Source organism: Prionailurus viverrinus, chromosome F2, assembly GCF_022837055.1.
Source record: "Prionailurus viverrinus isolate Anna chromosome F2, UM_Priviv_1.0, whole genome shotgun sequence".
In the NCBI taxonomy this organism is placed as follows: Eukaryota; Metazoa; Chordata; class Mammalia; order Carnivora; family Felidae; genus Prionailurus; species Prionailurus viverrinus.
The window spans coordinates 32,703,674-32,721,758 of record NC_062578.1 but is presented as its reverse complement, the minus strand read 5'-3'; the positions used below and the strand labels follow the sequence as shown (position 1 = coordinate 32,721,758).

General features: G+C 34.5%; 1 protein-coding gene across 18 annotated transcripts in view; it reads right to left on the bottom strand.

The window, feature by feature from the left end:
* Nucleotides 1-18,085, bottom strand: part of RALYL (RALY RNA binding protein like) — a 711,896-nt gene that overhangs the window by 443,562 nt on the left and 250,249 nt on the right. Inside the window, exon 1 of one of the 18 annotated variants that reach the window (XM_047842026.1) lies at nt 17,198-17,218. The exons of the other annotated variants lie outside the window; for them this stretch is intronic. The gene's annotated coding sequence lies outside the window, so the exon portion shown is untranslated. Of the gene's footprint in view, nt 1-17,197; nt 17,219-18,085 lie in introns of those variants that run through there. 18 annotated transcript variants of the gene reach the window in all.

Genomic DNA, 18,085 nt, shown 5'->3' with positions numbered 1-18,085 from the left:
ATAGAACCTGGATATTAAAGTTATTTTAAGTTATTTTCATTTAGACATTTAATTAGATTTCCTGTTCTATTCTCTTATGCCACTCAGTTGCTTCCCTCTGTCAGAGCACATCTTATACTGCTTTGTATTTTTAATTTATTCATCATTGTCTTTCCTCCATTTGGCAATCAATTTTCACCATTGGGGGCAGTATTTTTACTACCTTAATCAGGATGTCTTTATGATCTTTGTCAGTATATTCTGAGGGGACATAGTGGTGGATTTTACTACGAAAAATAACTTACACACATATTAACATGTATAAAATCTTGGGTTTTAAAATCAAATTTGTAATTGACAACATTAATGCATATTCTGTATTGACAAAGGTTTTAATTGATAATTGTTCACCAAGACTTCATAAGGGAGTCTTAAAATAGTAAAAAGAAAAAAAAAGTTTTATCTGTGAAATTTTTTAAAATTTCAATGAACATTTTAGTTGGAAACAATAAAAAATTAATGAAAATTATTCCTCATCTATGAAAAAAAAGGATTTTAATTCTTATAATTGCTTGGTCAGATACAATTATTGTTTAAGCCTATTTGACAGGTGTCGTATCTTCCTCTGAATCCTGATGGGAGTTAAGGATATTGCTGATAGTCATTTTATAAGAAATAATGCAAGAAATATTGTCTTTGCTGTGAGAATCAAGATGAAATGCTAAAATCCCTTTCCGTGAAGCTGTAATCCAATTCTTTCACTGAAATCCAACTTTCAAAAACTGCTTACTATTTTTGCCACTGCATAAAGTGATTATGCCAGGGAACTGGAGGCCCCCATTATTAAATTTAGACATAGATAGAGAGTGTTTATGGTGAGGAAGACACAGGGTTAGATGCTGCAGAAGATACACAGTCTCCCCACACTAACAATGTGGTTAAAAAAATAGATGTGGATACGTGAGCAATGTAAAGAAATAGAAGGCCATGTGTGAGTTAGATTAAAATGACAAATACAGCCATCATGTAGACAACGAGAATAGCAAGAGTTGAGACTTAATCAGGAAAATAAAGTATAAGTACAATTTGTACCTTCCAAAGGGATAAGGGAATCAGAGAGAAGCAAAGAATGATTCCAAAGCTTTTATCACAACGTTTTACTCTGTGTATGGAATAGGAAGCCCTTCCAGTGTTCCTCTTATTGCCTATTATCTTTCTGGATCACCTCACCTTCCAAAACCATGGCTTAATATTCACCACGTGAAAATCAAATGCTGCAGAATTGGTTCTGCTACAGATGTATTTACACCTGAAGTCCAGGTGGAGATATGGCAGTTACCTACCAGATCTTTTCAAACTGAAAATGTTTCAAACTGATTTAAAACTTCGTTCTAAAGTTGTACTCCTTTCTGCAGTTGCTACATCATCACATAGCTCCAAAATTTTCTCCAAATCAGTAACACATCAGAAGCCTGGGAGAGCACAACAAATGTGTTTGCTCTGGTTCCGTGGATATCTTTGTAACTAGAGTAAATGCATTTGCGAAATGAAGCAAGGAGGGAATAAAGATACTGTTGTAGATAGATATGGGTTGGAAAAGATAGTAATGTGAGACAAGAACCTTCAGGTATTGGGGGAAATAAGACATTGGCTCAAAATCTTTAGAGATTATTATCTAGTAAGCCTCTCTGTTAACCTCAGGGAAGAATGATAAAAGAGCTGAAGGAATAGCAATTTGATGAGATTTTTTAAAAGCCGAAGAGTAAAATACTTCAACTTTCCTGATTTTGATCTTTTTGGAAAGCAAGACCGATTTTCTACAAAAGAGTTAAGACATTGTGTATGGAGGTGGATGCTTGAAAAGTGTTTTCTGACTATTTAATAGGTTGATAAAAGTCTTATCTAGAAATAATTCAATGTTAACTTTCCCTTGATAAACATAATCAATTGTACATATGAAATAGAATATCATTCCTGTCACATTCTCATCAGCATAGACTTGGACCACTCCATCCAGGTCAAAAATCTCCACCCCAGGCTCCTTTATGCCATTTACCTCTCCTCAGTGTCAATTACATTATGGACTGTTTCATATATTCATATGTCTCCCCTCACAACTACCCTGATCTCAGACTGTCAGATCCAGGAAGGCAGAAACTGTATCCATTGCTGTCCACCATTTCACTACTGACACACAGCAGTAACAACTCAAATATTTGTTGAATGAATGCTTGTTATTAGCATAATCTTTCTGAGCTTTTAAACTGATTTATATTTTACCTTGTATAATTAACCTTAATGCCAAATTGAAAATCCTCTGTATTGTGACTCCTTTGACTAAATACTTAGTATTTCTATATATCATGCATTTAACCGAGAAGATGCCAACCTAATATACTTTCTTGAAAGTGTTTATTCATTAATGTAACTAACTGACTTGATCCACTTGAAAGTAATGAGACAACAGCAATTGTGGTGAGGTTTTTAAAAAATCCTAGAGACCCTGGGGTGCCTGGGTGGCTTAGTCGGTTACGCATCCAACTTCAGCTCAGGTCATGATCTCATGGTCTGTGGGTTTGAGCCCCACATCAGGCTCTGTGCTGATGGCTCAAAGCTTGGAGCCTGCTTCGGATTCTATGTCTCCCTCTCTCTCTGCCCCTCCTCTGCTCACACTCTGTCTCTTTCTCTCTCCCAAAAAGTAAATAAACATTTTAAAAAATTTGAAAAAATCCTAGAGACCTTATCTCCAATAATTTCTTTAGCTACAAGGTACAAAAAAAAACCTGTTCTTTACCAGAAATTTCTTTTCACGCTAATTATCTAAATTATCAGCTAACAATTTATCACAATTCACAATTCTCATAAAAGAAACTGATTTTTGTATATGTCAAAACACTTCTCTATCTTTCTAGCTCTTCACTAAGCTAGAGCTTTTTGCCCTCATAAATTTTATATTAGATACCTTTACAATCTGTCTAAACTCATTTTATACATTTTTAAATGTTTTCAAAAAGCAGCTACCCTTGTATCAGTAGTTTTTCTATTTCCTTACTTCAAGGAAATATAACAGAGCACAGTGTATATCACAGTCATTACACAGGACTTAGTTTAAATGAACAAAGATACTTCTAAAAATCAAAGTTTCCTCAGCAAGCAGCACTTGTAGGAAGAACATCTGCAGAATGTTCTGGAGATTGCCATCTGGAGAATGTCAAGTCCAGACTGGACTTGCCATCTTCAAAAATCAAGAAATCAAGATAAACTAAAACCAAGATAAAGCCTGAGAGATTATCATATACTACAATTGCAAAGATACTTCATAAGTAGTAACTATGGAATTTGAAATTTCATTGGAGGAACTTATTCTACATATACAATCTTTTAAAGAGATAGAAAATGCACTGAGCACCATTCAATTTACTCATAAATGCGCACTTACCCAATTTCCTAGTAATAACAATAGATTATTACTAATTAATGCACGTTGCTAGTGGGGAAAATGAATTAGAAATTTACTTTCCCTAAAGGATTCTTAACACTTTTGTTAAAAGCATTTTTTGTTTTGTTTTGTTTTGTTTTTCTCAAACAATTTCAAGGATTTCCAAACTTTTGGGCAAATAACAATAGGACTTTTTATGGGCACAAGCATGAAACTCCTGAAGTGGGTGGTACTGTCAGGTAAAATTCTGTTCCCAGGTGATTTAACCTTTCTACTTTGAAATAATCTCTAGCCAATAGTTGAAATTACTCCTAACTCTGCATTTCTTCCCCATTTTAAATATTGTAGTAAAGATGGCTTCTGCAGTGGTGAAACTGGTAAACACCTAAAACTAACATAATATTGTGCGTCAATATTAAGAAAAGTAAAGAAATTTATTATTTCTTTAAAGAATAAATTAAAGAAATTTAGAATAAAGTAAATTAATTAAAGAAAAAATCTTTTATTTCATCCTACACCACATAATAAAGAGAATGTCATAATGAAGAAATTCTTAATGCACCAGAAATAATGACTCCTTGAATTAGAAGTCATTTTAAGTAGTAGGAAAAAGAATTTCATATTAATGAACCAAATTTTATTTTATTCTTTTAAGCAGAGATTTTTTAAATTAATTTTACTGTAATACCTTAAAGGTGATAACATTATTTGTAATAATATTAATACCAATAACCTAAACAGTCCATAGATAAGGAACTTCTTTGAATAATATGCAGGCTTCATGTGTTAGATCAATATAATAAATGTAAGATAAATAATGATTGTTTACAGCCTATAAATATATAAATTTCATGTCTTGAAGTGGCAATGATTTCATAGAATAGGCTAAAATGTTGAGATGTTCTCAATTTAAAATGATTTATAGTAGTTAATGTAAACTCAAAGGACACTCTTAAAAGAACTGTATACCAAATGAATACACACAAAAGAATTAAATACATAGAATGCTGGATATTATATTTAAAATACTTTATCATGTAATGACTAGTCTTCTAAAGAGCAAAAAGACTGCATAAAGTGGAAAATTTCATTCTTTAAAACATTCAAAGTTTAAAAGACAGTTTAAAGACTTGTTATTAAAAGTAATAAATAAATATAATTTGCATTTGGGTATTTTGTACTAAATATTGCTAACTGCATATATTTACTTTCACAGTTTCACTTAGCTCTTGATAAAAGTATTTTAAGACTATTAAATGCTATTCTTATTATTCTTATTATTCTTACTAGCTTTTAAGATCTAAGGCATCCCTTCTAGCAGACTCAAATGTATTCTAACATTATTAACTTAACTGGATTATCTACTAAATGCAAAGCTTTTTCTTTGACATTCTTTGATTTTCAAGGGTAGAATTCAAATTAGACTCTTCTTATCATGATAAGCACTGAGTAATGTATGGAAGTGTTGACTCACTACACTATACAGCTGAAACTATGTAACACTGTATGTTTCTGATATTGGAGTTAAAATAAAAAAAACTTGTTAAAATAAGTTAGATTCTTCTGTTTTTAAATTTTTTTAATGTTTATTTATTTTTGAGAGATACAGAGTGCAAGCTGGGGAGGGTCAGAGAGAGAGAGAGACGCACAGAATCCAAAGCAGTCTCCAGGCTGTGAACGGTCAGCACAGAGCCCGGATGTGTGGCTCAAACTCATAAACCATGAGAACTCATAAACCACGAGATCATGACCTGAGCCAAAGCCAGATGCTTAACCAACTGAGCCACCGAGGTGCCCCTAAATTAGATTCTTCTTAAGAACTTGTAGCATAAATATTACATTACACACTGACAGTGTAATTCTCTTTTTGTTTTTTAAATAAGCTCTATGCCCAGCATGGGGCTTGAACTGACCAACGTGAGACCAAGAGCCACATACTCCACCAACTGTGCCAGCCAGGTGCCCAGAGGGTTTAACTCTTGAAAAAATCCTGAATAAGGCATTTTCAAAAGGCAGAAGGGGACAAAAATAAATCAAGCTATTAATATACAGATATGCTAAAGGAACCTGACCACTCCTCTCCTCCCACCTCTCCAGCCTCGTAGATGTGTACAAGAATGTACAGAACTACAAGAAATTAATTTAAAGCTTCCTAATTTGTTCCTTCATTTTGGGCTGAAAAAGAACGAAAGCTGTGACTCACCAAGGTCAGGGATTGTGGTATGTCGTGAGAAGAATCTGCAGCACTGTTTCAAAGACAATGCCATTAACATAAATCCTTGAAAGTGTGGAAACTAGTAGGTAATCAACATAAAAGATTTTCTGAATAAAATAAAGTTTTTGGAGCTGTCAGAATAAAGGAGAGATTTGGGGATAGAATGTAGAAGTCAAAATATATTTTTCTTTCTCATCCAAGCTCTAAATAGTGGCCAGATTGATTCCACTAAATGATCGAACACATCTACTTTCTTTTCAGATTTGACCACACATGACAGGAAGGCTCCTCTCTGCCCTCTCCGCCTCACTTGCATGCCAATCTCTCTATGATTTGATCTCTTTCCAACTTATTTCTCCCAGTTCTTTTATGTATTTTTTGTATTCTAGTCAAATAGACTAGGTTCCAAAACACTGAATACTTTTCTTGACCTCTAAGATTTCATAGTTCTCTTTGCCTGGAATTCTCCTTGTGTCCCAAACCTACCGCTTCTTCAGCTCAATTTAAAGCCTTTACCAAACTCAGAAATTAGCTCCACTTTTCTGAATTCCCTTGGGACTTTTATCTTCATCGTTTTTTTGCCATCGTTTTTCCCCTTGTGTTATTAAAACTTCATGTATTTATCTCTCTTAAAAGAGAAAATGAGGGACACCTCGGTGGCTCAGTTGGTTAAGGGTCTAACTCTTGATTTTGGTTCAGGTCATGATTTCAAGGTTCATCAGTTTGAGCCCCACATGGGGCTCTGCACTGACGCGCGGAACCTGTTTGAGATTCTCTCTCTCCCCCCTCTCCCCTCCACTACTCATGCTCGTTCTCTCTCTCTCTCTCTCTCTCTCTCTCTCTCTCTCTCTCAAAAATAAATAAATTTAAAACAAAGAAAATGTGAGGCAGCAAACCTTACACATAGAGATATTATGTAGCCAAAGACCCAAGAGGTTCTGAATGACTGAATAAATGGTAAATGATTTGAATTATCAAATGAAGGAATGAATTGGAAAAAGCTATTTTTCCAAGTCATATATACATGACTGCTCAGTAGAAAGAAATTAGCCAATCCAGGGTAAACTATAGAATATTTTTTTTAGAAAAGGCTAAAGAATAAAGTACCAATCATTAATAAAGCCATAAAAGTGTTTCTACCGAGAAGTTTGCAATTCCATATAACAGACACACTAGTTTCTATGTGTAAGTCATTGTCCAAGTATTGTAATTCAGTATACTCCCCAAATTACGAGATTTATTTTATATAACTAATGTTCCCATAGTATTTTTTTAAACAGCCAAGTAGATACCTTAACAACTTTACCAATATAATTAATTTTATCCTTATAAAATCTGTTGAGAAAGCCTAGTACCCCCATTTTACAGATGCAGAAGTGATACTAACAAAGGTTAAGAAATTTGCCCAAAGTCACATTTAGGATATATAATGTCTATCCTGCATCCTTCAAATAGGTTTGCCCTATAAAATGCCTGTTTGTTTATTTTTGTAGAATGTTAGCTGTATTACAATCCTATGTGTCCAAATTTATGGTAATGTGGCATTTGGGAGACTGAGAAACTTCTAATCCTTGTTGTTATTATGTTTTACTTTAAAAAACTTTAAATAAAAAAAAACCTATGTTTTAAAATCCATATTTCTTTTTACATCAATAACTTTTTGATATACTAATTCAACACTTTTTTTTTTACCAGGTGTGGTATAATTTGATTTTCTATATAAAAAAACAATTTGGATATCAATTTACCTTTTAGGAGAAAACATACTTTCTGATACAACGCCTATGTTACTTTTCCTAGTTTCACAAAAGAATCTCAAAGTAAAGAGGCAATGCCCCATGTTACAGAAAACCGACAATGATGAACTCACAGCAAGGAAACATCCTTTCTGAGACATCAACATGGTTTGATTTGAGGAAGTCTACCATGACATCTGCATTTCGGAGGGTGAGCTCCTTGTAAATGATCGTGATTAACAACCAAAGCTTTCTATACTAACAAGCCAAGTTTGATTGTAATTCATTGGTGTGTAATCATCCCTCTAACGTATAATTATACACAATGACTAGTGAATTAGGAAAAACAACAACAAAAAAGGACATGGAATAACATTCAGCTTTCAAGAGGCAGGCTCTGGAACGCAAGCTGGCATTCTGCTGGTGCACTGCTGGTGTATCATAAGAACTACTCCACAAGATCATTCAGAGAATTATTGGAAAAGTAAGTGGCATTCACATCTGATGTATCTCACAACAGGCCAGCAGGCCACGATGTCAGTAAAACATCAAATTGCCAGCGAGATTTCATGTTGCTACTAAAATCTGAAGCATGCAATTACTTTAATTTTATACCTTTCTTGTTCAGCTCAAAAAGGCTTTTTTTTTGGCAACAGGAAAAAAACCCTCACAATCAGTCACACCTTGGCCTTTCAATCCCACATGTTTCAAGAAAACCACCTCCTGTTTTTAATTTCATCTCAAACCAGATGACTACAAACATTACAAAGTTATATGTCTTGAAAACTATGCCCTTGGGAATTCAGTTTTCATCTGAAAAGAAAGACATAAATATTTCCAAAGTCCTGGTGCAGGGCTTAAGAGAACTATTAAAATGCTATTGTCTATATTCTATGCTAAGGATGTAGATCTTTATTCAATCAAGTGATTTAATTCAATCACGTCTTTTATAAAAAAAGATGATTCTAATTTTTTTCTTAAAATATATTTTAAGACAATTAAATGGATTTTAAGACAAAATGGATTTTAAGACAATTAAAAAAATGTCTTCATATATCAAGAAAAAGGAACAAACTGCTGATAAATACAACAGCATGACCGAGTCTCAAAGAGTATTAGGGAAAGTGAAGGAAGCCACATTGGTGTGATTTTATTTATATAACATTCTGGAAAAGGCAAAACTATAGGACACAAAGTAGACTAGTAGTCGGAAAAGGTAGGCTACAAAGAGGCCAGTGGGAATAGGTGAGGTGATGGAATTGTTGTATACCAAGACTGTGGTAGTGTGTATGTAAGTCTATGAGTTGTCAAAGCCAAGAGAACTATACACTAAAAAGTGTGATTGTTATTGTATGTAAATGATTCCTCAGGGAACCTAACTTAAAAATTATTTTCACTGAGGCACCTCGGTAGCTCAGTCGGTTAAGCGTCCAGCTTTGGCCCAGGTCATGATCTTGTGGATCGTGAGTTCAAGCCCCACATCAGGTTCTGTACTGACAGCTCAGAGCCTGGAGCCTGCTTCAGATTCTGTGTCTCCCTTTCTCTCTGCCCCTGCCCTGCTCGTGCTCTGTCTTTCTCTCCTTCTCTCTCAAAAATAAAAATAAACATTAAGAAAATTTAACAAAAGTATTTTCATTTATGTTTCCACATTAACTTCTCAAAACTCAATAGAAGATGGATGGGACAAGAATATTCATATCTTTGTTATCTTAAAGAGGAGTAACTTGATGCTCAAAGAAGTTAAATGACTTACTTGAGGACAAGACGCTAATATGTACCAGATATATTCTAAGCCTGGGTCTTCCCAATGTCAAATCCAGCATTTCCTATTAGAGTACACTCCTTCTTTGTATACCCTAGAATAATGTTCAATTCAATTAAAATTAGTCAAGTAAAATTAGTCCCCTACTCTTACATTTCCTCCTCAAGGCATTTCCTATTGAGATTTTCCATACTTACAAAACAGTATTGAATATGACTCCCAGGCAAAAGTTAATTTCATAATGAATTTAATATAATGGTGCATTATGCCATTTTGGCAGCAAAAATACCAATGATTTAAGGCTTAATTAATTAGGGATGTTGTCCAGGTCATAGAGAATAAACAGACCATTGTGCATTTTATCAGATGGATGACTTCTAGAGAGATATGTTTATCTCTCAGTAAATAGTATTTTGAGAGAAGCACAAAAAATGAAATTTCACCCTGATATCAATATATCAATGTTATTAGGGATGTTTGAAAGAAAAGGACAGTGTTAAACTGATGCAAGGAGTGAGAAGCACTCTAATACATATAAAACTCAAAGATCTAAAAAAGGAAATGGATGTTTGTATATTGCTCAAGAGTATGGAGCCAAGATCTTGTAATTATAGGCTACATAAAATACAACTTCTTGAATCAGTATCTGACAACAATGAGTATGCAATATATGTTGAATGAATGAATTATAACTTGAGTTATTCAACACAAAGATGGCTTGCTTTATGAGGTTGTCATCTACACTATGAGGATTTTCAGGGTTTCTATGGAAGGGTTTCCTCCATTGGACAGGTGGTTAGAAAGACACGAAAGATTTTTTTTTAACTATGGTATGTACGGTGGGAGAAAAACCTGGAGTAAGAGTAGAGATGAGCTTGAATCTGTGCAACTTGTGAGTGGGACTAAAAAGGCAGAAAATAGAAAAAAAATACTAATTTTTTAAATGAAGGCTTTTAAACAAATGATACAGGAAAAACTAGATCCACATGCAAAAAAAAAATGAATCTAAACACAGATCTTACACAAAAATTAATTCAAAATAGATCATAGACCTAAATGTAAAATTATGCAAAACTATACAATTCTTAGACAACAACATAGCTGGAAATCTAATTTACTGATGACTTCTCAGATACAAAACTGAAATGTAAAATACAAGACTCTAGAATTCCTAGCAGATAACACGGTTCGAAAATCTAGGATTGGTGGTAATTTTCTAGACACAAAACTAATAGCATAGTCCATGAAAGAAAAAAAAATAGGTTGGACTTTTATTAAAAATAAAACTTCTGCTCTGGAAAAGGCTCTCTTCAGAAAATAGAATGATGAGTCACAAAATGGAAGAAAGTATTTCCAACATGTATATCTGAAAGATGATTGGTATCCAAACTACACAAAGAACTCTTTCAACTCAATAATAAAAAAACAAATAATCCAATATAAAAATGGGAAAACCTGAATAGTCACTTACCAAAGCAGATATACAAATGACCAGTAAGAATGTGAAAAGATGTTCAACTTTATATGTCAACAGGGGATTGGAAATTAAAACAATAGTGATATACCACTACACAACTATTACAATAGCTAAAATCCAAAATACAGCACTAAATGCTAGCAAGGAAGTGAAGCAACAGGAACTTTTCTTTCATTGCTGGCAGGAACAGAAAACGGTGTTGTAATCGGGCAAATGTATTACTCGGGCAGTGAAAATATTCTATATGATACCATAATGGTAGATACCTGTCATTATACATTTGTCAAAACTCATAAAATATAAAACATAAAGAGAACCCTAATATAAACTATGGAGTTTAGTTAATATCAATATCAATATTGTTTCATCAGTCTAACAAATGTACCACCCTAATGCAAGATGCTAATAACAGGGAAGACGGGAAGGGGGGGGGAATAAAAGCTATATAATCTTAGTACTTAGGCGTTAACAAAAGTTTCTAAAAACATTCAATTAAAGGATATTAGATACAAAGAATATAATTCAAATTATAACAGATGTACTAAATATAAACTTAAAAAATAATTATGTTGTGCCATCGACAAGTCTAATTTCTGCATTTGATCTCTTTCAGGACTATACATTTAATAGACTTGTGAATTAGCAAGTGAAAAAATAGATTGTTATTTCAAATTTTATTTTAAAATTTTACTAAAATTCCTAGCTTCCTACAAGACCAAGATTTTGCAGACACTGCACTTATAGGATATGCTCATTTATCTAAATGTCTAACGTAAGTTATTTCTTTATTGTCAATTATGCTGAAGATGTAAAACAGAATGGCCATTCATTTTAGTTTTGAATTATGTGGGCCTTCTAACAATCTATATTATTCTTCATTAGATTTCTTTTGGAAGACTCATTCTTACAATATTCTCTTAATTTATATCAGCGAATATATTTTATTTATGATAACATATAAAAGTTCTTAGTAGGTACATCTGTCAAGATTGGTCTTTTATTCAAATAAAAGATGTTATAGATCACACATGTATCTTTATTAAATTTTATTGCAAACTATCTAAAACATGGTTTCTATTTTTGAAAGGATGGAGTTTCAGGGATTATGTAAAAGTGTTTTTAAAAAATACTTTCCCCCTAGGTGCCTGGGTGGCTCAGTCAATTGAATGTCCAACTCTTGATTATGGCTCAGGTCATGATCCCAGGGTTGTGGGATTGAGCCCGTGTTGGGTTCCACACTGAGTGTGGAGTTGGCTTAAGATTCAGTCTCTCTCTCTCTCTCTCTCTCTCTCCTTCTTCCCTGCTTTCACTCTCTCTCTAAAATAAAAAATAAGAAATTGATAAAAAATAAAAAATACTTTCCCCTCCAGTAATGAAATCCATGGTACATTGCTCCAATTAAGCCATATGTAAATAATGTACATGCACTGAGATGCACTTTACAAGAAGAGAATAAAAATTGCTTGCAATCCAATCTTATAACCTGTTATATCCACTAAATATATATTGGAGTGTACTTTCTTATCATTTTACAATGCCTTTATTATGTATTTATATATACATATATATATATATATATATATATATATATATATATATATATATATTATGTGTATGTGTATACATACACTTTTATAATTATTCCCCTGGCTGCAAGCTCATTATTTTGCATATATTTCTAGGTCACTAAAATAAAATTTTACTTTGTTTGTTTGAAGCCTAACACAGGGCTTGAACTCACGACCCTGAGATCAAGACCTGAGCTGAGATCAAGACTCAGACGCTTAACCTGCTGAACTACCCAAGCACCCCTAAGATTTTAAATTTATACTTAGATTTGTTACCTCAATAGTTTGGTTTTTAAAATTTTCAAATGGTAATACATTCTTTTTTTTCTGTTTAATTTTTTTGTTTGAGTATACTTACCACACAATGTTATATTAGTTTCAGATGTACAACATAATGATTCAACTTCTCTTTACTTTATACTATGTTCACAACTGTAGCTACCATCTGTCACCATATAACACTATTACAGTGTCACTGACCACACTCCCTATTTTGTATCTTTTATTTCCATGACTTACTGATTTCATAACTGAAAGCCTGTATCTCCTACTCCCTTTCACCTGTTTTGCCCATCCCCCAACCCTTCTTCCCTCTGGCAACCATCAATTTGTTCTCTGTGTTTTATAGGTTTTATAGGTTTTATAGGTGCTTTTTGTTTATTCATTTGTTTTGTTTATATAGATTCCACATATGAGTGAAATCATATCACATTTGTCTTTCTCAGTCTGTCTTATTCTATCCATATGGTTCAAAATTCAAACAGAATGAAAAGATATATGATAAAATGGCTATGAAAGTTCTTTCTCCATTGCTGTTCCCCTCACCACCTGAATTCTCTTCTCACCAGCAACTAATGCTATTATTTTCTCATGAATTTATCTAAAAATAACATAAATATATATGTAAATACATGTATGGACTTCCCCACTTTTTATAAGATGGCATTGTACCACACACTCTGCTCTGATTTGTGCAAAGCAGTTCACATCAGTAAAGATTTTTCCCATTAGTTTTTATAGTTTCATAATATCTCATTTAATGGATGTAGTATCATGTGCCCAGGCAATTCCCTTCTGATTGGCACCTTATGTTACAAACAATGTGGCAACAAATTTCCTGTGCATTCTTGATTTTACATGTGTATAAATATATCTGCAGGGTACACTTTTAGAAGTTTCAGGGGCGCCTGGGTGGCGCAGTTGGTTGAGCGTCCGACTTCAGCCAGGTCACGATCTCGCGGTCCGTGAGTTCGAGCCCCGCGTCGGGCTCTGGGCTGATGGCTCAGAGCCTGGAGCCTGTTTCTGATTCTGTGTCTCCCTCTCTCTCTGCCCCTCGCCTGTTCATGCTCTGTCTCTCTCTGTCCCAAAAATAAATAAACGTTTAAAAAAAAAAAGTTTCAATCAGGATTTCCTGATTGAGTGGCATTTGTATGTAAAACTGATGGACAAGGTCAAACTGCTTCGATAAAGGGTCAACCAATTTATACCTCCGCAAATATTTTGATTTATCATAATTTATTTAAGCCGTCCTCTGTTACTGCACTTCTAAGCTGTCTGCAGTCATTTGCTATTACTTCCAAGGCTCTCATGAACATCCCAGGTTGTTAATAATATTTGTATCATCCTAAATTATTTCCTGGTGAATAAATCCCAGATGAATAAATGATGGGATTCTTTAAGACTATTGATTCTTCAAATGAATTTTCACTGTGCTCTTTTACAAAATTATATCATTGTGTCTAATAGTTTTTCAGGTGAATCTCTTGAACTTTCCCACAATTCTTCCACCCTTAGAGTTTTAAACTCCAATAGTCAATACTTGCAACACACCCTTCTAACCTTTCAAGATTCTCATACCCTCACTCCTTCTACACACATTCTAGCCTACACAGCTTTACGTATCCATCCATCTATCTGCCCCACTTTGCTTCACTCCCTCCTGGATTTGGTCAAGATCCCATAATTCATGATCTTGGCTGCTCTCCAAAATCCAACATCCTAACCCTTGTGTCTACCTCCTATATCTAGTAAAACCTAAATTTCAGATCCACCTAACAAAGAAATTTCTATGCTGTTGGGCTTAGCTGGCAGTGTTTTCTGGCCTTTCCTACAGACTTCCCAGCAAGGAGAAAAAGTAGGCCACCCAGTGCCAAGACATACTAACGTGGTAGTTCTACACTGTGAAACAATCACTTCTTACAGGTTCCCTGGTCTGTTCTCTGTCCTATTTCCCCGGAGATGGTATTTTCAGTCTTCTACCACATTCCATAAACACACTATTCCACTCTCCTCTTCCTCACTCACAGGAGACAATTTCAGGAATTTATAGAGATAATAGTAGTCATTAAGGGGGGGCGGGGAAGATCACCTCCCTTCTCTCCAGGCTTTCCCTCCCCTTGGTTAGAAACATCTTTGTCTCCATTCCTTCAGTGCAAAAGGATGTAAGGCTGACATTGGCACTTCTGCTTAACTTCTTTGAATGACGCTACACTGTTTTTAGGATCAACACCTTAAAGTGACCTAAAGTGCTCTTGGTGATTTGAGCCTTTACTGTCTCATTTTTATGTCTCTTCACTTCCATTTACAGCTTATACTCCCATGCAATTCCCTTTTGTCACATTTGCCCTCATCTCTTAATCACCTATTTGAAATGCATTTTTCCCTTTCCTTCCTATTCACCAGCATGCTTCTTCTTCTTCTTCTTCTTCTTCTTCTTCTTCTTCTTCTTCTTCTTCTTTTTCTTCTTCTTCAGACTCAGCTTAGATGCAATAGTTTCTAGAAAATTTTCCTAGACCAGTCAGTCTTGGCTAGATGTCTCTTCTAGATGGTCTCATGGACCCTTTTGCTAGACTTAAAAAAATTTTTTTAAGGTTTATTCATTTTTCAGAGACAGAGACAGAGCATGAGTAGGGGGTCATAAGTAGAGAGAGAGAGGGATATACAGAATCCAAAGCAGGCTCCAGGCTCTGAGCTGTCAGCAAACTCACAGACTGCGAGATCATGACCTGAGCAGAAGTCTGATGCTTAACTGACTGAGCCACCCAGGTGCCCCAGTTAGACTTTAATCGTAGCATTTATCACACTATATACAATCACCTGTACATAGACATCTATTCCTTCGGCTTTTACATACAGAGTAGAAGCTTCATAAATATAAAATAATTAATGAATACACTGGCTTGTATTTGTTTGGCTTATTATCTTTTTTTAAAAAATTTAGGTTTATTTATTTTTGAGAAAGAGAGAGAGAGAGAAGCAGAGAGAGAGAAGAAGACACAGAATCTGAAGCAGGCTCCAGGCTCTGAGCTATCAGCACAGAACCCGACATGGGGCTCAAGCCCACAAACTGTGAGATCATGACCTGAGTTGAAGACGGACACTTAACCAACTGAGCCACCCAGGGTCCTGCAGCTTATCTTTTAAAACAATTTTTATATCTTACTGTCAGTAGGTTTCAGAGTTTCTAATAACAAATGCTTTCAATTGAAAATATAATCAAATTAACTGATCACATGATTTTTGGTCGCCAAAGAATTCTCTGTTCTCATGCTCTCTTACTTCATGTTAAGAAAAACATATATACTGCATTTGAGATGGAAGCTGACTTGCTAAAAATCATCTGCTTATAATATAAGATAGCTTCATAAATAACCATTTATCAACACTAATGTTTTTTGATTTTATATTTTAAATGGTATAACATAAAATTCTGTATTTGTTTTTTCAAGGTAACAAAAATATTCTTTATGTAATACAACATTCTTCCTATCAATCATAAACTTAAGGTAGCATTACAAAGATGAGTAGGTTCCAACTTTGACCTACCTTTACTTTTTTTTGTAATTTTTTTAATGCGTATTTATTTTTAATTTTTTTTTTCAACGTTTTTTATTTATTTTTGGGACAGAGAGAGACAGAGCATGAATGGGGGAGGGGCAGAGAGAGAGGGAGACACAGAATCGGAAACAGGCTCCAGGCTCTGAGCCATCAGCCCAGAGCCCGACGTGGGGCTCGAACTCACAGACCGCGAGATTGTGACCTGGCTGATGTCGGATGCTTAACCGACTGCGCCACCCAGGCGCCCCAATGCTTATTTATTTTTAAGAGAGAGAGAGAGAATTAGTGGGAGAGGAACAGAGAGAGAGAGAGAGACACAGAATCCAAAGCAGGCTCCAGGCTCTGAGCTGTCAGCACAGAGCCCGACATGGGGCTCAAACCCAGGAACTGTGAGATCATGACCTGAGCCAAAGTCAGACACTTAACTGACTGAGCTACCCACATGACACCCCCCACCTTTTCTTTTATAGGATATATAAAATACAATATATTTTATATATGTGAAATGCTTTTTTTCTCCTCAAAACAAATACCTCATTGCATTTTTTTTCTTAAGAAAAAAGGAAGGATAACAGAGCAGCTCTATACTAGAAGAAAGCATAAAACAGTGTCATGAGAAGCCAAATTTGGAAACAGAAATGAATTTCTGTCCCAAGATTCAAGACTTGATGTAATCAACAATAAAAATAAGAACAATTTTAGATTTGGAATAGAACCTTAACAATGTCCTCTAAAATGAGTTGTAAAAAGATTTAGTTTTCCATCATGTTTGGGAATATAGAACTGTACTTTTTTGACCTTATGGTTTAACTAATACGGACATTTCTATAACTATCCATTCTGGATCAGGATATGAATATACAGGAGTATAAGTTATCATCTTTGACATTTGCAATATCATTTATATAGCCAAAAAATCAATTGTCACATGCAAGGAACTATTAAAATACAGTTGAAATTGATTATTTAAAGCAATTCAAACATTGTATCCTAATAAAGAATTAAGTTTAGGTTAACAGGATATTAATTTATTTGGCTATAAAAATCAAATTTTGAGCAGATGTCTAAGGTTTTTTGCTTGTTTGTTTAGGGAGAGAGCATGTGAGCAGGGGAGAGAGGCAAGTGGAGGAGAAAGGGGGAAGGAGAAAGAGAAAGAGAGAATCCCAAACAGGCTCCACGCTCACCTCAGAATCCAATGTGGGGCTTGATGCCATGTCTCTGGGATCACTACCCAAGCTGAAATCAAGAGTTGAACGCTCAACCAACTGAGCCATTGAGGCGCCCCTAAGATTTTTTATACTATTTATTATTTGACAGTTTAAAAACTACTTAATAAGAATCTGGTATATGGCAGACACTTCTTGGCACTGGGCTAAAAGTATAAATAAGATAGAATTCGATACCTTGTGGATGTCATTACGTAATTCAGAAGGCACTTAACTAAATAAGTTCAATACAATGTGGTTAAGAGGTTGATAATATAAGAGAGCAAAACAAGTCACAGAAACATCCAGGAAGGAATATGTAATGTTGTCTGACCTGAAATTCAGTTTGAAGGGGTAAGTAATTTAAATTCTCTAGTTGAAGATGAATAGAAAGGTGACAGGTATGTGCAAACAACAAGACAGGCTTAGAAGAGTTTAAATTTTGGTTTCCAAATCAAATACAGGTATCCATAAGCATTGTAAGTCAACCATCATCCATGATATATGTATTTAAAAGGGACAAATTAAGCTAGAATTACTTTTAGTTACTCTTTATCGTTTCCAAGTGCCAGGCACTGTGATATGTATCTGACCTTTGACTTACTATATTACTCATTCTATCTGGAAGGTAAGATGGACAGCTGCATATCTCAGAAGCTTAAAGAAGTTAACTTTAGAGTGACAGCACAAATACACTCATCAGTCACGTTTTCAACAGTAAAAATTTGAACAAAGCATTACATCTTACCTCTTGCCTTGCTAGTTACCACCCATAACCTCAAAATATAACCATTTATGCATTATTAATCAGTGCCTCCATAAATGATTTAAAGCAATACACTGCAGTCAAGACTCTTAAAGGATTTA